General features: G+C 40.5%; 1 long non-coding RNA gene across 3 annotated transcripts in view; it reads left to right on the top strand.

Annotated features, from left to right (window-relative positions):
- The window catches only part of LOC109295661, a 56,857-nt gene extending 42,845 nt beyond the window's left edge, over positions 1–14,012 (top strand). For all 3 annotated transcript variants that reach the window (XR_002096804.1, XR_002096806.1, XR_002096805.1), the window contains 2 exons: positions 6,314–9,938; positions 13,100–14,012. This is a non-coding gene — a long non-coding RNA (uncharacterized LOC109295661). The remainder of the gene's footprint in view (positions 1–6,313; positions 9,939–13,099) is intronic.
- The last annotated feature ends 565 nt before the right edge of the window (positions 14,013–14,577 follow it).

Raw genomic sequence — 14,577 nt, 5'->3', positions numbered from 1 at the left:
CAGAAAAAGCATGGCTTTTGGGATTTTTAATCACAGAATGTTGGATTTTTATCAGAGAATTTGGGATTTTTAAAGAGAGAAAACCAGTATCCGTGATCATGAGGCACTGGATCTTTTCAAAGAACATTCATCTGTTTATTTGGGGGGTTTTTTAACCGGCAAAAATACTGTATTTTTCTTCAGTCTCATTCTCAGACACCCCCCCACCACCACCCTAAAATTATTTTGGGGAAATTTTAAGAAAAGTTCAGCCTGAGGCTATCTGCCGTAGAAAATTTAAGGCCAAACCATTAAAGTTCAGCAAATTATGAACAATTGAAAACAAAATTTTACAATGCCAGAGATTAGGAAACCTTAATGGGTGGTGGTATAAATACACATACACACTCACACACACTAAAAAAAACCCTAACTCACATAAAAGACAAAAATCGCAATACTTCAGTACTACTGAGATACCAAAAGGAATTAACATAGTGTGGAATTTACCAATAGCTACCCAGATTATGACAATATGGCAGCCACTCAGTAGACTGAGGCAGCCTATTAGAAGTCGAGTCACTGAACTTTTTACTATAATTCCCCTGCAATTTTAAGCACTTTATTGAAATATAGATAAATGCGTCCTACTAACTGTAACCATATCAGATGTTTCTTTTCCAAATTTTTGTGCAACTGCAAATGTTACTACACTTCTATCTGTTTATGACTGAAACCCTGGGGTCATAATTAATATCATAATTGGTAAGTAGGAGACCTCTAGAATGAAAGTAAATAAGGTGACCTTGTGTTTTGACATCATGATTATGCTAATAACTTTTGACCTTCACTTAAAGATTGTGGATTTTAGTTCTAGAATCACTGTAAGAACTTGGAAATGACAAGCACTTGGATATAAAAATGTGCTGAATGCAAGCTTCTGGCTCTCAAAAGTAGGGATTTTTTTTCTCTTGGTTAAAGGGTAGAATAGTGAAGCAGAAGGGGGGAAAGGAGGGAGGAGACATGTTCACGCCTACATGCCTTATTTAAAATTTTAATCTGCTTTAATTAAGATGGAGATCTAAAACTGAAATAGCAACACACTGTTTAATAAAGTGTTATTTATATAACAGACAATAATGGCTATGAAAACCTCTTAATACTCGCTTTCACTTTAGTTGCAAACAGGATGACTGTATATACCACAGTAATAACTTTAGCATATAACTTCAGGAACCCCCTCATGTGAACTGATCACTTTTAATGTTAGTGAAATCTTGAACTAGGAAGCCATAGGTTTATTTTGAATCTAATAGTACTCTAATAGTAAAAACATATTTTAAAGGATTTTTTAAAATGCTGTAGGCTTTATTCATTATCCTGTCCTATCTTTGACTTAGTATTTGATAAAATCCTTAGGTAGAAAGGGTGAGTTAATAGCACATTCTCACTATGTTCTTCCAGTTGAGAATAATGAAAATATGTCTGGGAATTAAATATTTTTCACTGTGGCTCCATTTTAGATCATCGTTGTGTGCCAGCCCAGTTGGGAAGTCCGCTATAACTGGATGAAAAATCTTTTGTTGCAAAAAAGCAATTTGTTTAAAATTGTTTTATCAGCGTTTGTTAGCCTTGCATGGAGTGGATGTTAGCTGGAGATCAATAAAATAAGAGCTTCAGAAATCGATTGATGTAAAAATTAGATGAGGCTAATAATCACATCTAGAACACAAGTTATATTTTTAGATGTTTCATTTCTCATTTCTTCCTGTTTCAGGATTCCATATAACAGGAAATCTTAAAAGCAGAATTCATTTTAGTTCTCAATACAGTATTAATTGTAAAGAATTTATTAAACGACTGTAACAAAGTTTAAACAATATGTAGGCAATTCACTATCTGACACTATATTGAACCCTCTGTCCATGTGTGATTCCCATTTGTGTTAATGGTACTGTTGTAGATGACCCCCCTGGGAAGAAATAAAACAGAAACCTATGGCCAAGTATCGTAGAACTTCCTCAGCTGCTACCATACCTATAAGGTATAATATTTAAGCACATACTGCATAGTTGGGCAGTGGCTTTTGTTTGTATTAGCTCAGGATGCCCTTTGCTTTTGAGAGGCTGTTATATTTCTGATGCAGCATGTTGCCCTGATAGTAGCTTGACTGAGGACTACCTCATTTTATAAGATAAAAACTGGGGGGGTTGTTGGTTTTTAAATAGCTTAAACCTTGTCCATTTGCAGGTGATCTTCTTTATTCAAAAACAACAGCAAGTGACAGCTAAATTCCCACAATTTTATGTGCCCTGGTACTTAGTGGCATTTCCCTGTTAGACATGTGAGTGTTCTACATGATATGAAGAGTTAGGTGCTAAAGAAAGGGATCCTCAAAATCAGCAAGCTAGGCTGACTTTTTCTGGCCAGGAAGAAGTACCAGGGTTAGGCATCTGGAGGGAGGCCCCATCACTGCTCTGGGATTCTAAGCTGTGAAGACAAAGAGAAACCATTAGGCCTTGTAGTTTAATATGTGGTGGGGAAGCACTTATCTGAGAGTTGGGAGACCTGTGTTAAAATCGCCATTCTGCCTATTTTAGAGAAGGGACTTGAACTCGATTCTTCTACATTGTAGGCAAGCCTTAACAGCCAAGCTGTTCAGTTGATCACTCATTTTTATTCTCTCTTAATGCAAACTTATTTATTTATTTGTATAAAGTGGAACAGCTTCACCAAGAAAAGATTCAGACAAGTTGGGCCAGTGATGGTTAGGCCAATCTCCAGGGAGACAGGAGCTCTGGATTCAGCTCCCTGCTCCAACTCAGGCAGAACTGAGATTTGAAAACAGGTCTCCTACCTCCAAGTGAATGCCCTCCCCACTGCACTCTTAAGTAAAAATGAAATGTTTGTCTGCCAGTCTGGCTCTGTCTTGCGCTGTTTGAACATTTTGAAAGTCAGGCATCATAGGTGAGGTAAGACATAATTTGAGAATCCTGCGGGGATTAGATGTGAATTGGGGTTCAGAATACCTTGGCATTGTCAGAACTGTAGGTAGATTTGCACTTGCCCATTGGCAGAAATTTATTATGAAGGAATTCAGGTTTCTACAAGATTACATGGCAGCTGAGCAGGAGTTTTGTTGTGGGGAAATTGGAGACTAAATTCAAGGTAAAGTAGCCCATAAGGATCTCTGTGTTACTATATCTAGACAGCTGCTGTTACCTGAGTTAGTTTACAGTGAATTCTGGTATCTCCATACTATACTGCTAGATGCAGTATACACATACCCTAAGTCCCTTAATGAATATAACCTCTGTAGTATAGTGTTCACATACAAAAGGAAAAAATAGTATGATGAATTATAGAAAGTGGGGAATCTACAATGTTGCATTTTTTTTAACTCTATAATTGCCATAATGGGCATTCACATTTCTCTAATGGAGATCAGGCACATGTTCAAAGTTCTTTTACAAGTACATTTTCTTATGTTCAGTAGGCACAATAGATTTTAAGGAGTTTCATAGAAACAGGACAGTTCATAATAAACATGAACCAGTTTGCTGCATCCACAACGGCCTATGAATGAAAAATATTTCTCTTTTTCTTCCTTTCTGTTCATGAGTCTGTTTTTTCTCTATTGTATTTTGCAAAACAGGTTGATATGAATGTTTACTTCCAGATAAGAAACTATTTCTGTGCCTAACAGCTTTATGTTGAAAACATTTGACACTAGAGAGATTTATGTTTCATAGAAACTTAATAGTTACAGTGCATCCTAGATGCTTATCAAAACTTAAAGACTTTGTACCTTGGTGGCAACTAAACTGACTTTCTTGAAGAATATAGGTTTTAAAAGTACTGCTATTACACTCAAAAAATCTGTTGGAATTTAAGCAGCTAATAGGGTATTGTCTTTTTAATATGTGTTTCTTGTGTGCTGCCAGGATGGAGCATAATATCACTTTTGCAGCAATAATGAGATAATTCACTCAAACAGCCAGTGATAATGCATAGTTAAAGTAAAGGAAATACTTAGATACCAGTGTGATGGGCACTATATAAAACCCTCAATAGAGAGAAATCCCTAGATAGAAATGAAGCATTCAAGTAAATATAGTATTTAAAGATTAATTTTAGTTCTTGTGTGCACTACCAATCCTGCATGTTGTTAGAGCCCCCTAGTGGAAATGCACCATACACCAAAATCCTGTATTAGAAAGCTGTGTCTACACCAGGGATTTTACCAACATAGACATGTCATTTTTTTTTCACTGTCCTAGCTGACAGTTATACCAACAGCATTTTGTAAAGCAGACTTAGCCTTAATTCTTCCTCCTTGTGTGTTTCAAATTTTACAAATTAATATAATTCATATTAGATTCCATACAGTCTTTATATAATATGCTGCAATATATTGCGTCTTCAGACTTTGATTTTTTTGTGTGCCTTTCTTCATGAAACGTATAAATCAAGCCATATTTAGGAGAAATCATATCAATGGCTTAAATATCAGTAATTACCTTATTTATCTAAATCCATGACAATTGTGAATTTAAAACAACCCTTCCCAATAGTAAAATTCTATACATGGAAAATTATAATATTCTGTGTATAGAATCTGATTAATGGAAGGTCATCTTAAATTCAACCCCCCACGATTATGGTGGGAAAAACAGTGGTGGGACCAGACCCCCCAGACCTTCCCTGGTTCTCCTGCCCCTTGCCCACCATGCTTGTGCCTGTTCCCACTGTGCCTGCCTCTTGCCATGTTCCCCCTGCCATGCATCTCCCCTGTGCTTGTACTTGCCTCCTGCCAGCTCCTTGCTTTTGTCCTTGTGCCTATGCCTGGCCTCCCAATCCATGCTTCCCCCACCTCTGCTGTCCCCTGCAATCTGCCCCCTCCATTCCCTAGCCCTTGTGCCTGTGTCTGCCTCACCACTCCGTGCCCAGCCCCCTTCCTTACCTTCTGCTGCAGTTCTCCTTTGGCTTAAGGAAGTCAGCAGCAGCCTTGTCAGAGTAGTGGCAGCAGCTCCTGGCCAGGCCAGGGGGGAGGCAAGAGGTGGAGGAGGCAGGCTGCATGTTCCCCTCCCCACATCCCATGGTTGCCCTTGCACTCCCCCCCAGTCACATGCCTCTTTCCCCACCAAACAAGCCATTTTGGCCTTGTGCAGGTAGCGGCTCAGCTCAGGCTTCCGCCTGAGCCTATATTGTTTGAGTAGAAATCCTTGTCTTGGATTTGAGTAAATACAATTGCTGATGTAGATAAATGGAATTGCTGACTTGCAATACCCAACCTTGGCCTCTGCCAACACTGGAGGTTTATGGGGGATTAATTGTTTTAAGCACTGATGCAGCCAGCTTGATACTGCTGCAGCTGATTCAAACCCCGAACATAGATGTGCAGGCTGCTGTCAAAAGCGAAGTGCACTGAGATATTTTATATCCTAAATCAAAAAGGAATACTTTACACTAGCATTGGGCATATTTTATTCTGATGTATATGAATGCACAAGGGACAAGGCTGTGGGTTTGAGCATTGATGATGGATACGGGGTGCACCCTCTACGAAAAGGCGCCACCGACACTGTCAGCGGTGCCTGCAGGCAGTTGCCGCTCACCACCCCTGCCCCTCACCGCTGACACCACCGGCTGCAGGTTGTCAGCAATCACCAACCCCTGGTCGGCACTCACCACCCCACTCCTCCCCACATATCAGCGTCTGTGGGAGCTCCCCATTTACTGCCACCGTGCTCCCGCCACCACTAGAACCTCCGTACCCTCTCAGCTGCCTGGAGCATGCATGGTTCATGGTTTGAAGCCTCCATTTTCAGCCTGCATTGTTGCTTCCATATAAAGGCAGTGATAGCAGCAACTTGGATTCCACTTTTTTTTATTCCTCTAGACTAGATGGTTGTCATTGTGATACTGTCACAGTTTAGTTGCATGAGTAATCTACATTGCATAAGTACTGTGGATTTCTAAGGTTGGATCTAATTTTTGACTCTGGTACCTGCCCCTGAAGTTCTAAATGGCTTATGATCAAGCAGTAAAATAAAATACAAAATAAAAGCGCAAAACCTGCTGTATTTGGCCAACTTTTCCATTCTGTGACTTAAGATGTTTTGTTCCAGCAACTAATCTTATTGCATGTTCATGAAAAGAACTTTCAACATATGTATCTGCAAAGTACTAAATTAGTTTTCTTCTAAGTTGTCTTGTTATTTAAATCCTAGTAAAGTCTATAAAACATGCCAAAATTGAATAAAATTGCTTCTTGGCCTATATCTATTCAGTGTTTCTGACTGGAACATTCATTTTTATTTTATTTCATTAGTGCTGTCCATCAGAAGGCCAAGGAACTATTACAAACATGAAAGCACATAGCACTACTCTGAAGTAAGTATTCATTCCACAGAGAGGGAAAGCTCTGTTATAGAGGCTGTGAGTTACCCAAGGTCAATGATTTGGACAATGGGAGAGGTAGGAATGGAATGTGACTCCTAGTCTTGTGCTGTAACCACACTAATGCAATGCATTCTGTTTTTAATGTGGCAATGACTTATATTGTTTATTTCAGTGTATATTTCTCTAATTATTGTAGTTCCTGTATTTTTAGAATTTTCAGTATATGAAGTGCTCTCTCACAGTGGTATGACTATTTCTTACAAATGAAGCATTTGAGGATTTTTTCTTTTTAAACCACAATTATCTGAACACGATTAGACCAGAGTACTTAATAATCACATAAAGATCAAGAGCAACTATGGTGAGATTTTTATCATTCTGGACACTGAAAAAAAATTTGAACAAAAAAACTCGTTGGATTGGAGTTAAGATTGAAAATCCATATTAGTAATTTAAGGTTAAAAGCCACCACAAGAATGTTGCAATTATCGCCAAATCAAGCAGTATAAAATCTGAAAATGCAATTTGAAGATTCAAAATAAGAGAGATCAAAGCATATTCATGTTCCTATGAAAATACACAACCAAGGCTCCCCAGTAACCTTAATTCTACCCTAGAATTATACCGTGAGGGGAAAAATAATGGAAAACCAGTCTCTTTTTTTAAATATTAGTTTAATCTAACCTGGAATCATCAAAACTTTAATTGTAGGTTTATAATTTTTTGCAATGCTTTTTAACAGAAAAGGAGTTATACTAAAGCATAATATACAAATTCCTTTTATATAAACATCTTATTTTTAAAAACACTTTCCTTAAAATTTCACTTAAAAAAAATCCTGACTATTTTAAATGTTTCTGCAATCTGTAATTTCAGTGAAAACAGTATTTGAATCTTTCGGTCATACCATCTATTTCTTTTAAAATCAGCATTTTAAAACAAACTTGATTTTGTTTCATGAGATTTCACCCCAATATTCTCTCTTATTTAAATTTTATTTTTATTACTATTGCAAGTTACAGTAGTACTGTTAGTATATGAAATTCAGAACATTCATTTTATTGTTTTTATTCCCCACTATTTTTGTCTTCTGTTTGTGCATAGAACTCTCTGTCTCTTTCTTTTTCTCTCATTTTTGCAGCAGCAGGAGACTCAGTTGAATAGCAGATTGTGAGCCCTCTGGAACTTAATCTGATACAGAAGGGCCTTCACTTTATAAAGTGATTTTTTTTAAAGTTACACTGCTCCCTCTGCTGGATGGTGCCTACTAAACTTTTACTCCCAACACTATATTAATATCTACTAGTTTATAAGCAAAGCTGTTAGGGAAATTTAATGAGAGAGTTATGAAGAGAGGAAATCCCTTATGTTTTCTCTGTTATCTGGTAGCAGTCAAAAACTCATGGATCGAGCAAGGCATTGACTAATACTTTAAACCCCATCATTATTTGTATAGTGAAAAAAGGATCATTTGGAATCCCGTACTCTTTTAAATATTTTTGAAATCCTAATTGTTCACAACATGTTATTAGAAAGTCTTAGTACTGGTCAAATGGTCCATTAAATTCATTTTGCTCCATATTGGATCATGCTGGAATTTTCTTAGTGGAAAAAATAAATTCTTACTGTCAGCCCTCTCTGTCCACGAGTGACTCTAGCATACCTGCACCAGCATCCCTGGAATGCAGGTGAGTCATTGTTTGTAGTTACTCACTATTTCTTGCCTGCCATGACTTGATGCAATTTTGTGAGAGGAGGCTACTTAATTTCACAGTTTTCCTCTGAGCCTCTACTTGTAGGACAATTTTCGCTGCTAAGGTTCTTCTGCAGAGCTCTCCCCACCTCTACACCCTGCTTGCATGCCTCATGTTGGCAACTTACTATTGTCTTGTAGAGTTTGACTCCAGTAAAGAAACAGAAACTGAGTAAGTACAAAAGGAAACTGTGGCGGGCCAGAAGGGAGTGCTCCTGCACCAAAACACCCGCCTCACTGCACCCCGTCACACCCCAGGGGTGCCAACTTCTGACCAACTCCCTTCCTGGAGCACACCTGCAAGCCTGGGGGTTAACCACCACCACCAGCCAGGGTCTGGTCATTGCTTGGATCTTGTGCCCTCTGGGGTGCACAGGCTTTGTAGACTAGACCTTGAGGGTGCTTGACCCAGTGTGAGATCTTGGGGTGCTTCCTTTTGACCTGAAGCACAGAAAGTAGCTTCCCTTAGTCAGCCAAGCCAAGGAAATAAAAAGGCGTGCCCATTCCCTCTCCAGCATGTACCACAAAGCTTGTTATAGCAGATAACTTTATTGGGGAGCGAGGGTAGGCTTGGAGAGAGGTACAAATCAGAAAAGTATCAAAAGAATACCCTGAGCAAACAGAAGTTGCTTTGTAGCCTTTTGACAAGTTTCTAGAACACTGTTACTGACTAAATTCAGGTAAGTTACTCACATGTTCATCTGGAGTCTGAGAGAGCTCCAGAGGCCATGTGCTTGCTCCATGTTCCAAAAAAATGCCTCCTCCCCCTTCCTCATGGGGACCCTCATCACTAAGTTCCCACGAGAAGCAGCCCCATTAGCTCCTGCCCGGTGCTTCCAAATGACATCACCTTCCCAGGTGAGGGGACTACTCAAGTGACCTGCAGAGGTGTGGAAATGGAGACAATGGGAGCAGGTCCCCTCTCCCTCAGGAATGTCTCCAGCACAGGTCACAAATCGGTGTTAAATGGAACAGATGGGGGAGGGGCTACCTGCAGCCTGGAAGGGTGATTCTTCCAGAGAAACAACCCAAACAAAACATCTGTCCTCAAAATGGTCGTCATAACCCCTCCTGCTTGGGGTGTGTACACCGTTTCAAAGCTTGTCTCCCCAATCCAAATGGTCAGTGTTCAGTAGCCTGGGCTTTTCCTCAGCTCTAGTGGTCCACCTAATTGAGGGCCCTCCCCTTAAGGTGTCTTTTACTGAGTTAAAGACCAATGCAAAATAAAGTTTATCCACTTAAGTGCTTGAACCAGAACAAACCTGGTTCTGACCCTCTTCTCTTTCAGTCAGGGTACACTCTGAGGTTTGCTCCCTCTGTAATTCTGTGGCACCTGGCTCAAGTGTGGTCTTATACTGGACAAGGAACAGATTACCCGTTCCTTTCTCTTTCCTAAACTCTGTCTACAGGTGCAATCTCTCACAGCTGCTGCCCAGCAGTACTCATGGTCAGCTGACATCTCAGAGGCTTCTCTCATCTTTCTCAACCGATGTGCTCTCCATGTCTCTGCTGCCTTCTGCACCCCTTGGGCAGTTTCCTCCAAGCCTTTGCTCACAGGGCAGTTCTGGTTGCCCTTCTTCCCCTCTCTCCCACTTCCAGCATTCCACCTGCTTGCTTTTGTTCCCGGCCTCTGTGCTTCCTGGACCTGTCAGCTTTCCCATTGCCAGGACAACTTCTGGTAGCCGGAGCTCATGAAATACATGTTGGCACACCTGTGGAGCTGCCAGTGTGTTTTTAGGATTGTTTTGCCTCATGGCCAGGGCAGCTGAATTCTCTGCACACTCCCCAGCTGTTTCCTCGGGTGAGTTGCTGGCTTTTCCAGAATTTCTATTACATTCTCCACAATAATGGAGTGATGGAAAGAGGAAGAACTTCTAAGATTTTCTTTCTCCAGGAGCTTTTGGTCTTTCTCACTGCCACTGTTAGTGCCATTGTGGTTTTTTCACTGACTCTCTCGGTTCATCTCTACTGAACCTAACTTCTTAACTTTCTCTCTTCTTGCAGGACTCCTGCTGGTTGCTCTCTGCTCCCCTTTTGTCCTGTAACAAATCCAACTTCCTTTCCCCCTGCCATGGGACTTCCCAACTATATCATTCCATCCAGTCTCCTAAAGGACAATACACAGAATAGTTGATTTGCTGTTCAGGTATTCTCCAATTTTATTCTGTGTGCTTCTGTTTGAAGTTGATGTCAAGTGATAATGTAAATAGGTAGAAATTAGGGAAACAAAAGGTAGAGCAGGGAAGGGAGGGGGGAAAAAAGCAGGGGGAGGAGCCAAAGGTGAGTAAGGGAGTAAGGTTAGTAAGGAAGAAATTACAGACTTCCAAGGGAAGTGGTGCTGGCTCCTACCCTGGGGGTCTTTAAGAAGAGGCTTGATGCCTACCTGGCTGGACTCATTTGAGTCCAGTTTTTTCTCCCGCCCAGGCAGGGGGTCGGACTTGAAGATCTACAAGGTCCCTTCCGACCCTACTTATATGATTCTGTGAGTAGTAGAGTCTGACCTCATACACTTTTCTTTCTCCCCTCCCCTCCTGTTCCCTATTTTTCTGCCCTTTGTCTTCCTAATTTCCAGTTATTTCGTTTTTCACAGACAGCCTCTTTTCTACCTTGAATTACTGCTACTGTAGAGCATTGGCAACACGTAGGGGGCGCACGCAGATGCATGTGCACCCCCTAAAATTGGCGGTGCATCCCCTGAGAGAAGCACCGCTGATGCTGCCGGTAGCACCTGTGGGCAGTCGCCGCTCACCACCACCCTCTTTGCCACCAACACTGCCGGTGACATCTGTGGGCGGTTGCTGATCACCACTGGCCACTACCAATGCAGCTAGCGGTGTCTGCAGGTGGTTGCTGACCACTGGTCGGCGCTCACCAACCCCCCCACTGCCAACACCGCCATGGCCGCCTGCAGGAGCTCCTTGCTCGCCACCACCATGGCACCGCCACTGCCACCTAAGGGCAGTCACTGTGCCCGCCCCCCACTTCCAGGAGCATGCATCATTCATGCTGTAGAGTCTCTCTTACCTTTGGCTTTTTCCCCCTGCTTTCCCCCACTCCCTTCCCTGTTCTACCTTTTGGTTTTCCTAATTTCTACCTATTTACATTCTCACTGACATCATGTCACACTTTTAGTTTCTCTCATTCCTTGGAGTCTCAGAACAGCAGAAACCTTCTATGCCTGAAGAAGGATGATTGTACCCGAAAGCTTGCTAAAAACTTTTTTTCCAACTACTCAGTTTGTCTAATAAAAGATATCACATCTACTCAAAGAACCTTGCCTCTACAGTAGCTGTAATTCAAGGTAGAAAAGAAGTTGTCTGTGGAAAAAGGAAATAGCTGGAAATTAGGAACACAAAGGGCAGAAAAGGAGGGGAGGGGGAGAAAATGGGGGGAAGAAAAGTATGAGGTCAGGTCTGGCAGTAGCTGGTGTATCAGATGTCAGGCAGTTTGTAATGTGTCATAAACCCAATGTCAATACTGAGTCCATGATTTTTTGTATCCAGTAGATTTATCAAGTGAAGTTTTTAGGCTCATGTATGAAAGGTGTTGTGTACGTTCCCTTTGAGGATTAGAACTGAGAGATTGGAGAGGGAGTGATTGTATTGTGATTCAATCAATGGAGAGGTCCTATGGAAGATCCTGATGAGATTTGGATACCCACCAAAATTTGTTACTATTAACATACTTTTTCACAGTGGCATGACAACAGCTGTCCTAAGAAATGGCTCAAAAATGGAATCCTTCACTATTAGAAGTAGAATCAATCAGGGAAGTGTGATTGCACCAACACTATTTTCTATCTATATCACAGCTATCCCTCATCTCATTTCTGATAGACTTCTATCTAGAGTCAGCATCCCATATTCCATGGACGGGAATCTCTTGAACATCTTCTGCTATGTTCCAACTCTGAGATAACCAGTACCTCCATTACTAATCTCCAGTACACTGATGATTGTATTGTGTGTACCCACTCAGTTGAAGAGCTCCAGGTCACTCTTGATGACTTCTGCAAATTGTATGAATTGCTTGGACTCGCTGTCAACTCCACAAAAACTAAGTTACTTTACCAACCTATCCCAAAACAACCAGCTACTCCTCCACATATTACAATTGGAGGGCAATCCTTGGAGGATGTTGAGTATTTCCCCTACTTGGGTAGCTGCTTTTCCCAGAAAGTAAATATAGATGACAATATTCAACACCAGATGAACTGCCAGTGCTGTCTTTGGATATCTATGAAATTTGTTTCTTTGACTATCATGATACCAGGACCCAAACCAGATTTTTTGTCTACCAGACTATTGTCATCCTTGCCCTGTTGTATGGGAGTTAAACTTGAATTACATGTTAGGAACATTGAAAGTTGGACTGTTATTGCGCCAGGTGTTCAGGGGATTTCTTAAGCTTTTAGCTGACCTGGTAAATACGTTGCTGGCCCTCCTTTGAAGACTCTTCTGCCACGCCTTGATGGGGGAATATGTATAGAAATTGTAACAAAAAAAAATCGCTGGCATATAAACCAAAGTAGTTAGCTTATAGCTGTAATTATTATAGCAGGGTTCCTGCTGCAGTGGGTTTACTTAGAACCTAATAGGTTGCACTTAAAGTCACTCTTATAAATATACTGACTGTTATGTAGTTCATTTCAAAGTCAAATCCTCAGTAAATTCCTCCCAGCTTTCAGTCTTTTATATCTGGGTCATATGATGCCTCCTATTTAAGAAGAGAACTCACACACCTCTTTCAGGTAAGTTTTTTTCCCACCTTCACCCAAATGGTGTCTTAGCCACTATCAGTATTTCAGTAAAGTTCTCTGCCTCCATATAGATTACAGCAACCATGTCCAGCTGCTTCATCTCTCTCTGTCCCCTTCTGGGGAACTAACCTTGCTGCTGACAGTTTTTAGCTGTTTCCCTCTTTCACTCATTTCCGGCTCATCTTCTTTCTTTGTCTTTACAGGTGTGAGGTTTTAGACACTGAGAGATGCCACTTGATGACATCATCTCCCTGCCCTAAGTTTCCTGGACTCCTGGTGGGTAAGTACTGCAAAACCTCCGTGACAGGGTTGGAGCTAGTCTCCCTGTTATAGTTACCATCAGCAATGGCTTCAGAAAATCCCCCCTATCAATTGGAAGAATAGAAGGATAATCACCAACATTCTGGCCCAAGTAAACATCACCAGCATTGAAGCCATGTTTATATGGCACCAGCTCTGTTGGACAGGACATGTCATAAGGATGCCTTATAATTGGATCTCAAAACAGGTCCTATACCCCAACTTGCCACTGGCCACCATTCTAGAGGTGGATAAAAGAAGAGATTCAAGGACACCTGGAAGACGAATCTGAAGAAATCAGTCCTCAGGAGACTTGATCACTGAATCATCTCCCATGATTCTGTGATGGTACAACAAACCATTGATTTTTGGAACAAACTTGCCTCATTATGGAGGTGGATAGATGAGAGAGACAAAGGGAGAGAGCTGAGATCTCCAGCATCTATTTGTCATGTCTGCAGTCAAACATGCAGATCTCAGATTGACCTTCTCAGTCATCTTTGGACTCTCAGATTACTTCCCTATTTACTCAAACACTATCATCCTCATATCAAGGGGACTGCTGCCAGCAATGACTCTCCAGTTTATGTTGTTTTATATTGACTGTCTGACCAGGGTGTCTGAGAATAGAATAGAAGGGATATTGACTTTTTATTACATTTTTTTCTTGTAGGTTGATTTGCCTGTCTGACCTGGTTTTTTTGAGTTCCTGTACTGGCTTGACTTGGGTAGTAACATACTGTGACAAATTTTGGGAAATGTAAGTGGTTAATTACATTTCTGTTTTTCCTAAAATAAAATGTGGTATTTAAATGCCACTTCATAGCAGAAAATGACTAGAATTCATTTTCAGCCGCACTTTGGCCATACCAGAAGTAAATGCTTCTAAGATCTATAGAACAGATTGATTGTTTAACCCAGAGAAGAAATGTAAACATACTGACACTACAATTTTTATATATGCACAACACAATTTTTGTATATAAGTGGCAACTCTGTTTAATTTTTCAGGCAATTTAAATATGAGATTCATATCGTCCTTGAAAAAGTAATTAAAAGCCTCCCACAAAGCTCTAGCATAGGAAATCTTTGCCTTAGTTAAGTCTAATGTCCATCTTTAGATGAGTGAAGTAAACATCCAATCTTTGGTTCCCAAAATCAGTCCTAAAGTGAAGAAACCCACCTAGATAGGCTTAATTTTTGTTTATTATTTTAATATTTTTCATTACTTTATATTTTATAATATTGTTTTAATATTATTTGAATAAATGATACTACTTCTCTGTCTCTCTCTGTCTCTGAAACAGCTGTTTTATTATCTGTTATAAGGAAAGGAACTTGTAAAAAAGAATACATTTCAACCTCATTAAAAAAGATGGAA

Source organism: Gavialis gangeticus, unplaced genomic scaffold, assembly GCF_001723915.1.
Source record: "Gavialis gangeticus isolate Ggan-Ray unplaced genomic scaffold, GavGan_comp1, whole genome shotgun sequence".
NCBI lineage: Eukaryota > Metazoa > Chordata > Crocodylia > Gavialidae > Gavialis > Gavialis gangeticus.
The sequence above is the reverse complement of the archived record's forward strand: the minus strand, read 5'-3'. Positions and strand labels throughout refer to the sequence as shown.